Source organism: Rousettus aegyptiacus, unplaced genomic scaffold (genome assembly GCF_014176215.1).
Source record: "Rousettus aegyptiacus isolate mRouAeg1 unplaced genomic scaffold, mRouAeg1.p scaffold_m13_p_1, whole genome shotgun sequence".
NCBI lineage: Eukaryota > Metazoa > Chordata > Mammalia > Chiroptera > Pteropodidae > Rousettus > Rousettus aegyptiacus.
This window is the reverse complement of record NW_023416284.1, coordinates 185245064-185258653: the sequence shown is the minus strand read 5'-3', so window position 1 is coordinate 185258653 and position 13590 is coordinate 185245064. Positions and strand designations below refer to the sequence as shown.

Genomic DNA, 13590 nt, shown 5'->3' with positions numbered 1-13590 from the left:
CCCCGCCCCGGCCTCGGCTCCGGGGCAGACTTGCCGGCAAACGGCGCGCGCGCTCGGCCATGTCCTTCCCGCTCCGGGCTCCGACTCCGTGGAAAAGTTGCCTTCACCCAATTCGGTGACACGTTTCATTAAGGTTCCGGTTATAAATGTCGCGTTAGTATTTATTAAATGAATACAGAATACAGTTCCATTCCACAGTAACTTATTTTGAAAGTTCCAGGGAACACATATGTGGTGTAATTTCTGGAAGTAAACACATGACTGGCATGTGATAATATAAAGATGCAGCAAAACATCCTCCTGTCAAAACACAAAGCTTTATAATTTATGCTGTCGTGACAAAGCACGCTGTAAAATGTAATAGAATAAATAAACAATGATGAAGAGTCTATAACGGATGGAACCTTAATATATACTATTGCCAGCGACTAACCCAGCGTTTCTCACTGCTGCGTAGCTGCTGTACAGAGGATTTTAAACCTGTGCCGATGCGATCTCAGCGCCAAGTCTCGCCCAACCCGCCGTGTGCAGTCCGCCCGCGGCCGCCTGCAGGCCCGGTCAGTCGAGCTGCACGGCCACCCCATCCGGCCTGCCCTGCGTGGGGCGGATCCTCCCAAAACGAAACAGCGGGTTCGTTTTGATGCTAAATAGAGAGAATCCGTAAGTTCCGTTTTCACGCCCACCTTCCATTTGATAAAGGTTGTGTTCGTTGCTTCCTTTGAGCTTTATTTTCTTTTGTTTTGCTGCCCGTTTTACTTTTTCGTGGACGGCAAGGGGACGCCGGCAGGTGTCCGGGTGTGACGCGTCTGTGGGTCCCTGTGTTTGGCGGGAGGGTACAGCGGTGCGGGGCGACGATGTGAATATTGACAATGTACCATATTTTTTTTGTAAATTATTTATGTTTCTAAACAAACTTCTTCTCGTACAGATTGATGAAACTTCTTTGTTTTGCCAAAGACTGTAAATACTTATTTATTTGTCGGCCCAGTCGGCGTCTCACCACCGAAACCCCGCATTCAGCTAGAGCCTCGTTTTTTATGCTTTAAAGACTATTAATAACAGAAAATAAATTGCAAAAGGTTTTCTACACATGAATCTCTCTCCCTTTTTTGAGAAAGAGTTAGAAGAGCCTCTGTGGGGGAGGGGAGGACCCTGCTCCGCCTCTCACGACCCCGGCGGGCCTCAGGCCCTGGCGGGGAGGACGCGCTGCCCCGGCAGGCGTCTGGGCGACTCGCGAGGCCCGTCTCACGGACGGTCCCTGCCTCCTGCCGTTTCTCGCCGTCAGACGGGAGGGCAGGACCACACAGTGAGTTTGGCAAGCGTCACTACGACGACTCAGGAAAACGCAGCACCCGCAAGACCCTCTCGCCGACACCGCTGCACGTCCCTGGGTGGCTCTCGCGCCGCAGAGGGGGGACCGCGGAGGGCGCGGGAAGGACACCTTGGGTCGCTGGGCGGAGCCCGATGGCAGTCTCTGCCCCCAGCTGCTCTGCGGGGTGTCCGAGGAGCACGGGGCAGCCACGCGTGCCGAAGGGGGCCGGGGCGAGTCAGGCAGGGAAGCAGCGAGATGTGGGGGGGCCATGCGAGGTGACAGGATGGGACGGTTTTGTGGCACACACGTGGAAGAACAGATCAGACCTGTAGCTGGAATCGAGAAGCCTTGGAGAAGTTCAGGAGCAAGGCCTCCAGGGAGGTGGCTCCGGCCGGACGTGGACTCACCGAGCGGGGCTGGGCTGCGTTTGCTCGCGGGACAGAGTGAGCACCAGGAGGCCGGGTGTGAGCGCGCACGAGTTTCTCCGCGGTCGGAAATCCTGTCGTGTGCGGAAAATAGTCCTCTGACAGGCCACTGAGCCCTTCCCAGCCCCGCCTGTCCCGCGACTTGTCTGCAGCGTCTTGTGACCTGGCACAGGAAGGTGCTGTCCCTGGAGGGTGGCGGCTTCCCCACGTGGCAGGCTCTGGCACACTGGCGGTGGCCGTGGGCCATGCTCCTGCGGAGCCTGTGCTTGGGGACGGAGGATGCGGTGACCGCTGGACTCCGATCACACCGGGTCACGAGCCGGCTCGTCCTCACGCGCGCGCGCCGGCTCAGGAGCAGGCGACAGGGTGACGGCGTCCTCACTCACCAGTCCCCAGCCTGGGGCCTGCGGTCGGGGAGACGAAGGTCCCGGAGGGACTCGTGGCCCCTGACCCTCACCGTGGCCGCGTCCCCCCTGTAGGCGGGCCGGGGTCCCTCCCAGGCATGCTGTGGGTTCCAGGGTCCAGGTCAGGCTTGGCTCATTAGTCGGAATTCCACGAAGTGGTGTTTTGGCCACAGGAGCCGCCACGGGGTGGTGGGGGGCGGGGGCCTGGGAGGTGGGACTCCGCTGAGGACTGGACGGGGCAGGAGACGGGATGGTCCTGAGCCAGGAAGCCCGGCCTCCCTCCCCGGGAGCGCCTCGGCAGGGGCGTGCGGCTCCGGGTGCGAGCTGCTCACTGCAGCACAGCCTGGGGACCCCGGCTTTGGGGACGCCCGTGGCCGCTCCTGCCAGCGGTCTGGCTTCAGGCCGCCGAGCGCCAGCCCCACAGCCTGACCCGCCCTGGTCCTCGGGCGCCGGGGCTGCTGTGTGCGGTGCCCTCGGGGGCCAGCGCCGCCTCCGCCCGGGGAGATGCCGGGGACACAGGCGCAGAGCCTGGAGGCCGGCCCCCCTGGCCACCAGGCCAAGCCGCCTGAGGTCATCGAACGCGGCTCAGGGGTGCGGGGCGAGGCTGTCGGGGGAGTGTGGGTCCCCAGGGCTGGCGGGGGCGGGGGAGGGATAGGTCGCGGCCCCCACGATGGGACCATGCTCGTCCCTGGCTGCTGTGCGGACTGCGAGCCCAGAGCAACAGGGCCTGGCCGCGAATCGCATGTTTGGGGGACGGGCATCAAACACTAAGGTGATGGACAGAGAGCCCCAGGCAGAGGCCCCGGCTCGCACGCTTCCCGCTCAGGACCTCCCGGCTCCCCCCGCCCACCGCACAGAGGCCCAGCACAGCCTCCTGCCCCCCAGGGCCCGCTGTGGTAAGCGGTCACCCCCACACTGGAGGAACGGCCGAGGAGGGAGCGTCTGAACGAAGGTTCTCCAGGTCCCCGTGAGGCATCGCCTCACCGGGTGTGCGGAGGGCGTCACACACGCCGGTCCTCACGCGGCCTGCTGGCCAGGAGGACGCCCGCGGGGGCCTCGGGTCTCCACGGTGTCGCCGAACATCAACTCCCTGCTCTCGCCAGGCCCTGCGGCCGGCGCGGGACACAGCGCGGGGCACGGGCGGCCGCAGGGCTGGGCGTGACGGGCCGGCCCCGGGAGTGACGTCAGCATCGCCAGCCAGGGAGGGGCGAGGTCAGCACCCCGGAGGACGCCCCCGCCCCGATCCCTGACCGGGACGCCACAGGGTTTCAGAAACACCCAAACCCTCATCACAGCATCCTGGGTGTGACCTCCCCGGGGGATGCATGTTTCAGAGCTGAGCTGTGTTCTACTGTGGGTCGATGTGCTGGGAATGGGGTCAGCCCTGGAGCCCAGACAGGGGTGGGGACGGGGAGGACCCGGCCCGTGCCGGGAGGGGCCCCCCCACGGCGTGGGGCACGGCGCCTGAGACGGCCGCTCTGGGGCCTGGGCCAGGCCGCTGCCATGCTCAGCGGAGTCCGCGGCCCACGGCGCGAGTGACAGCGGGGTTACTCTCCTGTGCCGATCCTCTTGCCCGGCTTCGTCCAGCGCGCTGCCCCTTGAAGCAGAGGGTGGCCAGGCTCGGGACCAGGCCGTGCGGTTTGGAGGTCGTTCCAGGAAGCTGGACTGAGCGAGGTGGGCGGGAGAGAGGGCTCCGCACAGACAGCGGGCTTGGGGGTGGCACCCACGCCCAGTGCCCCGGGCCTGTGCGGGTCCCGCCGAAGGAAGAGCCCGGCCCTCAGGGTTTCGACACCCTGAGTTCTCGTTCAGTTCTCACAAGGGCCGGGCCGGGCCGGTCGGTGGGGTCGCCCGTTTCTGTGGGTGGATACCCAAAAAGGGGGCGCCGAGCGGCCGTGAGATTGTGAAGTGGCCACGTGAGGGGCTCGGTGTCCCCGATGTTGGTGCTGTGGCTCTTGGGCTATTATTTTATATTATTTTTCTCTAAAAACCATCCTGCAGGAGCAGAAGTTAATGTTGGCAAAAGGCCCTGCTTTGTACTGAAGACACAGGTTGTGGACGCGACCCCGGGGTGGCTGGATCGTCAGCGCCCCAGACGCTCGGCCCGCTCACCGGTGGGAGGGAACATCTCGCTGGGGCTGGCGGGCGAGCCGCGGGCCGCGGGGGGCCCGACCCGCTCTGCGCAAACCCGGGCTCACACCGCCCACTGCGGGGGCCGCGCGGGGCTTCGGAGACCCCGCTGCGTTTTCTGCGGTGGCCACGCGGGGCTTCGGAGACCCCGCTGCACTTTCTGCAGCTTGGCCTTCACAGTGTCACGTTCCGCGGCTCGTTTTCCCTGTTCGTGACCCACGGCAGCCACGGCAGCCATGGTTTCAGCTTGTCTTGAGTTTAGGTTCCCTTGTCACATCGCGGGCTGCAAATTTTGAACATTTTAATAACAATTTTACACTATTAATCATTTCATAGTGTTTTATATAATTTTTAGTTTTTAAATTAAAGCAGTCCTCAACGTTTTAAGTCCAGATTCTTATTCAAGAAAAGCTCAAAACCCAGAAATAGCTCTTAGTTTCTTGCCAAGACATGATTTAAAAAGTATTTCCTGAAAAAAAAAAAAGTCAGCAAATCATTTGTGGTTCCCTTAAAGACCAGCGAGGATGTGTCTAGCTTTTCTTCTGTTACACAACGGAAAATTTCAACACTTACCTTGAATAAGCAACACACACTTCACTAGACACCGAGATTCCGAGTTCACCACAAAGTGTCTTTCTAGTGGCCCGAGGTAGATGGGACCCCGAGTCCTTGGGCCAGCCACCTCTGGCCGCACACGAGTCCCCCGGCAGCCCAGACACAGCCCCTCCTTGGCCTGTGACGGGGAGCCGGCCCCCCCGGGCGGCCAGGGACCCTTGCTCGCCTGCGCTGGCTCGGGGGCCAGAGACCCTGGGTGGGACCAGGACAGCCACACCCCGACGAGCGCGCCTCTGCACTCCTGGATTTGGGGCCTGCGGAGTGGGGGTGGCAGCCCGGGGTTTGACGGGGACCTGTCCCTAGGTGACCTTGCTTTGTGTGTGAGCAGGGGGTGGAGCATGTCCCACACGGGAAGCGCAGCGTGGGCTCAGGACATCTGGCTCCGGAGAACCACCGAGACGCCCGACTCGTGCCCTCGACGCTCAGCGCTGTCTGTTGCCTCCGCCGTGTTCAGACTCTCTCTCGGGGCTGGGACAAGGTGGTGATGATGTGGAGAGCCCCGGGCTCACCCCGAGGGGCTGGAAGGACGGGCAGAGGCCACGGCCTCGGGGTCCCCGAGCGGGGCATGCCCCAGAGGCCCTTTCAGGTACGTGGGGTGGCGCCGGGGGCGGGCCGTGACGCACGGTGTGCCTTGAAGCTCAGGTCATCGGCATGGGGTCCGTGTGCCCTGCGGGCCGAGTGTCGTGGGCCGTGCTGGGCCTCAGACGCGTGTTCTGTCCGTCTTAGGTCATAATCGGGACGCGGATGCAGGAAGGTGGGTCCTCCCGAGACGCAGACACACATCGGCGTTCACGGGGAGTTCCACGCGGGGGCTGAGCCCCCACCGGCCTCGGCCCCACTGCCCGTGGCCTGGGCGGCCTCCACCGGGTGTGACCCTGCCCACGTCTCGTCGGGCGCTCAGGGCCTGCGAGGCCGTCTCCCACTGACCTCCGGCTCCTGCGCTCAGCGGGCCACGTCTCGTCGGGTGCTCAGGGCCTGCGAGGCCGTCTCCCACTGACCTCCGGCTCCTGCGCTCAGCGGGCCACGTCTCGTCGGGTGCTCAGGGCCTGCGAGGCCGTCCCCCACTGACCACCGGCTCCTGCGCTCAGCGGGATGACCCCCGGGTCCCGAAGGCCAGTTGGTCAGTCTCATTTCCCTTCCGGCCTGCTGCCGAGAGCTCAGCCTGCCCCGGACGTCACCCCGTGGTCCGAAGGCCAGGCCCTTGCCGGCGATGTGGGGCAGCATCTTCCCCGGTCCTGGCGCCCCTCCTGGCCCGGCCCTCCATCCCGCAGGCTGCCCAGAGCCCAGGGCTGCAGCGGGACTCACGCTTTCTCTCCTGGGACGCCCGCCAAGGGCCCAGCTCCGCACCGGCCGCGGGAACGGCGCACCCTGCATGGCCGGAGGCCAGGCACCCATTTCCTCTGCTTCGGAGGAGGCTGAACTGTGGAGGGCTCCAGGGGGGACTTCTCTCCAGCACCGGGGTCTGCAAGCCCGATGGCTTCTGCCACAGCAAAGTAGCAGACAGCACCCGTCTTAGTGACGACGGAGCCCAGGGTCCTCGGGCTTCGACCGTCAAGCTTCTCCTCGACTCACATGTGGTTTTCAAATACGCGACATGGTCTGACTGCGTCCGCACGGTCACGACGTTGTGTTAACCTGTATTTATCACTATTTCTCTGAAAACAAACTAAGTCTTAACACAGCAAAACCGTTTTCTCTGCTTTTGATCCCAAACATGCTGTGCTTTTGTCCCAGCTGACTTTAGATTTGACGCCACATATAGAGGTTTTGGCAAGTCTGAGACTTACTTAAATGTTCTTATTTATCTCTCAAATAGCTGCTTTGGAATAAAGGGCAGGGCCTTGATAAAGTGCGTGGAGGTTAACGTGCCCCCGGACATGGGAGCAGTACGCGCTCATGTGAACGGCTTCCTCTCCGCTCACACACTCACACGCGTTTGCACACCCTTCAGGAGAAAACCGTGTCTACACAGAATTCACTAACTCTGCAGGGTGTGTGTATAAACACACCGGTTTTCAGACGGGGGACTACCTCGGAATAGGTTCAGATGCTTTTGTGTCTTAAAAGACAAAGAGTGAGTCAAGGGGAGACTAACGGTGAGCCCGGCCTTCCTGAGCGGCCGGCAGAGCCCGCGAACGTGCGAGAGGGGTTAGAACGTTCTAGCTGTCGACGGTAAGAACCGATGCATCGATGGCTTCTCTGGTCCCCTGTGTCTTTACAAATGTGATCAGTGGCCCCAAAGGACACCCTGCTGGGCTGGCACATTAGTGTGGACTCGTGTGCACAAAATAAATGCGGCCGCTAGTGTTTAGATCTTGGTAAATTGAAAGACCCCCTCGCTGCTCCCGCTAAGATTTCCCATGCAGCTGAATCGCACAGATGCCGGAGGCCGTGGGAGCAGGTGGGGCTTGGGGCCTGCGTTGCCGCTGGGCGCTGCTGCGCCCCCGCCGTGAGCCCCGCCTCCCGGCCACGCCAATGACACGGCGCTGGTGACTCGGGTCGCCAGGTGGGGTGACGTGTCTGGCGCACCCTGCTTGCCGCTCGCCCTGCCTGCGGACTGCGGTGAGGGGCTGTGGCCCGACAGCCGGGGTGAAGCTGGGCCACCGAGACGGGATTGCGGTCCTCGCTTCTGCTGTCTACAGGCCAAACTCGTGTTATCATTTCAACAAATTCCTTCAACAAATGCAAAAACGACAACGACAACAGAAAAAACTACTATACTGCACTGAAAGTAGCCATGTGTGATCCATCCTTCACCAGACGGAGGACGGGGACCCCCGTCCCGTGCTTACGCACGTGGACCTGTCAGGAAGCCACGCCAGTCACCTCGGGCACAGGCCTTGCTGGCGAAGGTGCATGTGAAGCTGGCTCCGCCTGAGAGGGTCAGTGCTGGCACTGAGCCGCGTCCTGCCCTCGGGGGCGTGAGGCGGGCTGCTCACCGAGGCCCCCCAGTTGAGAAAGGGCCAGGGCGTCTGCTTAGCCCCCTGACAGGAGCCCCTGGGGCCCAGCCAAGGCCACCCCAACCTGTGGCGGCGAGCCGTCGCGTGCCCTCTGCTGCACCGGGGCCACGGGGACCAGAGCCACGCATGCTGAAGGAGTCGGCGGGCCGAGGACGGATGTCGCCGAGCATCGGCTCTGCAGGTGCCACCTGCAGGCCGTGTGCGTCCGGCCGTCCCGGGCCAGCGTCCCTCTGCTCCACGCGGCAGGGCCCGGGGGTCCACCTGTCGTCGTCGAGGTCTCTGTCCTCAAGCACAGAAGCAACGGGCCCGCCTATCCGCGTGAGCTACGCTGCAGCACCAGTACGTGACCCTCTGGGAGAGACGGACGTGCGAAGCCCGCAGCTGTCACCCAGCACGGGGCAAGAGCCACGGCTGAGGCGGTCTCAGAGCCTCCACGCTGTGGCTGCACGACACCCAGGGGCCAAATGCTGGGACGCGCTGGGTCCCTTCCGTTGGCTGACGGCACGTGCTACGCCCATCGCCGGCTCGAGCGGGAGCTCAGGACGGTGGCCGGCTCTCGCCCCCCTCCCCCACGGCGACTTCCACACGCGACCGCCACGTGGCAGTGAATGACTTGCCCGAGTCAGCCACGCCTCCCGCGTGAAGGTCAGGGTTGGCGGTGGACGCCCTGTTGCAGACTCCACGGGAAGTGAGCTTTTCCTCGGTGCCTTGTTGTGGTCTTAGTCACCTGTAGGCGACAGTGGTGTGGCCCCCTGCCAACTCGCTCGGCACCACTGTCCCAGCGGGGGCACCCAGGGCCTGCCCGCCGTGGGAGACGGGGTCAGGCTTCCTCACGGCCCCTCCCACACCTCCCAGCCCATCGCCGCCTGGAGGACGGGGCGCCCGCCGCCCCGCGGCCCTCCCGCGCTCCCGGCCCCCACTTCCAGCAGCTTCGCCCTCTCTCCGCCTCGTGGCCAGGGCGAGCTTCACAAAACGGCCCTGAGCGAGCTTCTTGCTGGCTCACGCCTCTTCCCGTTGTTTCAGCTCGGGCGCGAAGCCCTCGCGTGACTGAGATGCCACTGAGTGTGCCCCCGACAAGCCGCCAGCATCGTGGCCGCTGGCGCCCGCCGGGCCGGCTGCATCTGCCTCCGGCGCCTGAGGGACGCAGCCTCGCCTGCAGCCTCCCGCCCATAGGGCCAGCGGCTTGGCCCTCCGCGCGAGGCCAGCCCCACGCGCTCCCACGGGCACCCGCGCTTCGGTCTCCTTCCTGGCGTTTCATTCCAATGGTCACTTGAGAAATCACTTGTTTTTTCCTCTGCTCTACATCCGACGTCTGACCCAGTGTCGAGAGAACGGGTGGCTGATAAACATCAGTCAACGTCACGGAGCGACAGGCTGGGTGGGCGGCACCGGCGAGCGGAGGCCTGCCTCGGGGCTGGACCCGCCCGCCTGTGTCCGCCGGCCCTGCTGGCCGGGCGCCTTTGTCATCAACGCTGGTGCAGACCGAAGGTTCTTGGGCCCCGAGTCACAGGTCGAGATCCCGCCCCCGCTGTGATGGTGTCGGAGGTCGGGCCTCGGGAGGCGACAAGGTCGGCAGGGTGCAGCCCTCGTGAAGGGCCTAGCGCCCTGGAACGGGGTGCAGAGAGCCCGCCCCCTCCACCAGGTAAGGACACAGGTAGTCTGGGAGGCGGGACGCGGCCCTCAAGGCACTGGGGTGAGCGGCTGGTGTTGGGGGACGACGCGAGTGAACGACCGAGACTGCGTCACTGGTCGGCGCGGTGACAGTGACGAGTCCAGACAAGGCGTCCATGTCACAGCGGCCAGGACACCTGAATTTCTCTGCTACCACCGCCTGTAAAACCCTCTCTGGGTCTGTGACATAGCTTGGCACTTGTTATCAAGAGTGACCCATAAACTGTCGTTAAGAGAGATTCTCCATCTGCAGACAGAATCACTTAAAATGTCCTAGAACATCCCAAAAAGCCACCCTTTGCTCATCATGCAAACGGCTGTAAATGGCATTTTCTGACGTCCCACTCGCTGGGCTACATGTCACCCAGAATTTATGTCCTGTAACTGCAGGGCGAGAGGCTGCGAGACGGTCGTGCAGGAAAAATGTGCTCGATGTCACATCTCCACACGACGTGTTCTTTCTAGAATGAGCAAGCATTTGCTGCTTGTGGCTGGGTTAGAAATTATCTCCTGTGAGATAAATCTTTTGGCTGCAATACAATTTTTAAAGATTCTCAAATGTTCAAGTCTTCGTTTCTGCATTAATTGAATTAAAACAGAGCCAGCGTTTCTGCAAACTCACATGATCTTAACTCGCAGGCTGCTCTGAATTACGTCATGTGTTTATGTTCATCTTCCTCGCTGGCAAGGAGGAGAGAGATCCGGTAAATAAGCGAACGGCCGTTCCGTCTCAGAACGGAGGTCCTGAGCCCTGCGGGGAGTGAGCCAACCAGGCCGGAGCCGCCGGGCTCCACGGAGCCCGGGGCGAGAGTCCGCCCCGCGCCTCCCCCACCTCGGCGAGGCCCCAGGTCCCCACCGAGATGAAGGTCTGTGCTTCTCATCAACACACATTCGTTTCCCGGCCCTGGCGTTTCGTGCCGCCCTCGATGAGGACCCTGCCAGGAGCTATCTCTTGTATGAGAAATGATTAGAACCAGAAAAGATGAAATTTAGAAAAATGCACATATTAGCATCTACTAATAGGCAGACTTACTTAAATTCCCCATGTATTTAAGCATTAACTTATTCACCCATGTGTCTAACTGGTGTTGCACATCGAGGTGTGTGTTTGCATGTTCAAATGTCTCCTCCAGAAACGGCTTCACAGACACACCCGGACGTGACATTTCACCTGCCATCTGGGCGTCCCTTGGCTTTCAAGTTGACACACAAAATTGCCCTTTGAATTAACTTGCGGAGGACGGGGGAGGTGACGCCCAGGAGAACTGCAGGTGTCCCCGTGGCAGTCAGGAGCACCGACCAGGTCACCTGTGTGGTATAAGCTGCTGCCTTTCCAGTTGCCTTTCCAGTGACTTCCTGGGCTGCCTCCTGGGAGGACGGAGGGCCGGCCGCCGTGACCGACACACACTGCGTCAGACGTCATGAGCCAGTCCAGACGTCCGCCGGCCACCAACGTGCAGACACTTTTCCTGTTGTTACCACGATGATGTAGAAATAAAGCCCAAGGAACACAATCAGGTTTATTTTTTAAGGAAAATTTTATTTCCAAAGACACAAGTGACACCCTGGGACTTTTCCGCCGCCTAAACTGTAAACATGGGCGTCGTTCAGATGCCGTTTATCTCTGGGCACAGTCCCCAGCTGTGCAGACCCCCGCCGGCCGCCCGGCCAGCCTTGCCGTTGAAGCGACAGTGAGGGCTGTGGGAGGGCCTGGACGCCCCGGGGAGGCCGCCCCACCTCACAACCCCCCGTCTCCGCATCCTGAGCGGGGCAGAGACGGGAGGGCACAGCGCTGGCCTGGCCGAGGGGACATTTCACATGTAGGGCGAAGAAGAGCCTGGTCCACGCGAGTGACAGACTCGTCAGGACGCGTGCGCTCGATGGGGACCCCGGTTCTGTGAGAACGCGGCCGTGGCGCCTCCAACGTGACCAGGTCTACATGACGACGCGCACGTGGGTTTCGCGTCGCCTCCGACGGGGAGCACGGCCCGTTTCCGCCGACACGGGCTGCGCAAGCAGGGAGCCGCTTTCCTGTCGTTAAAAGTAAACGAGACTTAAGTCGAACCCTCTCTGGGTTAGATGCCCGGGTGGCTGGACCAGGAGACCCCGTTTTCCCGGGGCTGAGGGTGCCCCTTTTGGTTGGAGAGGTGGCGTCTGGCGGCTGGGCCTGCAGCTCCAGGCGGGTCGGCCGCTGAGTCCACAGACGACCCTGGCCCCGCTGGTCCCCCCGACGCCCCCCCGATGCCTCCCGGGCCCTCAGCTCCTGGCCCGGGCTGCGACCTGCGACCCGATGAGCTGCCCAAGTTGGGGCCACACTCGATTCTGAGCGGACACGCTTTTGAACGCCGTGGCGGGGACGTGCGGCCGTCACGCCCACGAGGCCGCTGAGTGCGTCTCTGCAGCACGGAGCGGGCGCCGCCGCTGTCCTCCACAGGCCCCCAGCCCACGCTGCCAGCCTCGGAGTCGCGGCTGGAGACTTCGGGCGGGTCCTGCCCGCGGGCTGTAGTTCGCTGGGGTGGACAGGAGCGGGTTCGAGGCTTCGCCTGGGCCTGGCACCGTGAACACCGAGCAGTGCAAGCACCGACCCGGCCTGGGACGGGCGGGTGAGGACATGGCGCCTGGGGTCACATGTGCCACTGCGCGGTGGCCACAGCCACTCACAGTCCCCTCGTTCTTCCATTTTTTCTCTGAGACCCATGATGGCCTGCCACCAACGCCAGCATGCCAAGGGTCAAAGGGGAACGTTGAGGAAGGACCGAGCAGGGGCGGCGGCCTGTCTGCAGGTCGCCGTGCCTCGGAGGGCTCGGCCTTCCGGCCCAGCGCCCGCTCGCCAGGCGCCCGGCCCCCTTCCCTGTGGAAGCCAGCACAGGTGCCCTGCGGACGGAGCTGCCACCGTGAGCAGGCGCTCCGGGACGAGCTCCTGGAGGACGTCCAGTCCTCCTGAGCAGGCCCCTGGGTGTGTGTGTGGGGGGGGGGGGGCTGCCGTGGCTGCAGAGACCCGCCGCCCCCGCGGTGAGACAGCTGCGGCGTCCACCGGGTCGACGCGGCCCAGCTGGCCAGCTCACGGCCGGGGCCCCTTTGCCTGCCGTGTCCCTTGGCACGGTTGGCTGTGGTGACACACACGGCTCTGGTGTCCTGGGCTGTCCTCAGAAGCTTGGGCCACCTTCCAAATGCTTTCGGGTCCCCTCTTGTCCTCGCTGTGTTCCATCAATGTGACCAGGGCTCCAAATCCTTGTGAAGCAACTGAGGGGTGGGTCCCGAGAACACAGAGAGGAGGCTCAGGCCGGGGCACGGCGGGCACTGCGAGAGACTCGCGGGCAACCAGCCGGGGACACAGGCTGCGGGACACGGAGGGGGCACAGGCGGGGACACAGGAGGGGACACAGGCGAAAGCTCAGGAGGGGACGCAGAAGGGGGGCACAGGCCCCGTGGGTCTGACCCCTGCTCCTGCTTCGCTGTGCATTGTGGGATGTGTCCGAGGACACAGGCCTCCTTTTCACACGATGCTGTCCCCGCTGGAGAACGAGTCAGACACACCGTCCCGTGGAGACGTGCTGTGGCTGGCCCTGTGCTCCCGCGTGGGGCTCACCAAGGCCCCCGTGACAAACACGGCCACAGGGCAGTGACTCTGCGGCAGGCAGAGGGGAGAAGGGCGGAGGGCGGGACCGGCTGTTGCCCAGGCCCGTCTCGTAATGACCTGACGGACGGCTGGGCCTTCCACGGACTTCTGGAAAACAAGCGGCATTGCTGGATTTATTTTTTTAAGCACTAAATGACTTGCAGACACTGGCGGCGAGATTCGGGCCTGGGTCTGCAGTTTTCTCTTTGAAAGCCTGCCGCAGCCGCGTGGCGGACGAGGGAGGTGGGGTCCCGCCCTCGTGTCTGCGGACGGTGGCTGGTCACTGAGGCTGGTCAGCGAGCCGCTGGCTTGGGAGACCTCTGCGGTCCGGTGCTTCACCGGTCTCCATGTCCTTTTAGGGACAGTCTGCAAACTCTTAAAGCCCAGCAGGAACAGAGTCCCCACCGCTAACCTGGCGTCTGAACACAAAGCAGACACTTTCTGTGCGACCGCCACG

At 62.9% G+C, this 13590-nt stretch overlaps 1 long non-coding RNA gene across 1 annotated transcript; it reads left to right on the top strand.

Annotated features, from left to right (window-relative positions):
- Positions 1-9410: 9410 nt before the first annotated feature.
- On the top strand, positions 9411-11028 carry LOC118605971. Its single transcript, XR_004952295.1, has 2 exons — positions 9411-9485; positions 10648-11028. It is a non-coding gene; the product is annotated as an uncharacterized LOC118605971 (long non-coding RNA).
- Positions 11029-13590: the final 2562 nt, after the last annotated feature.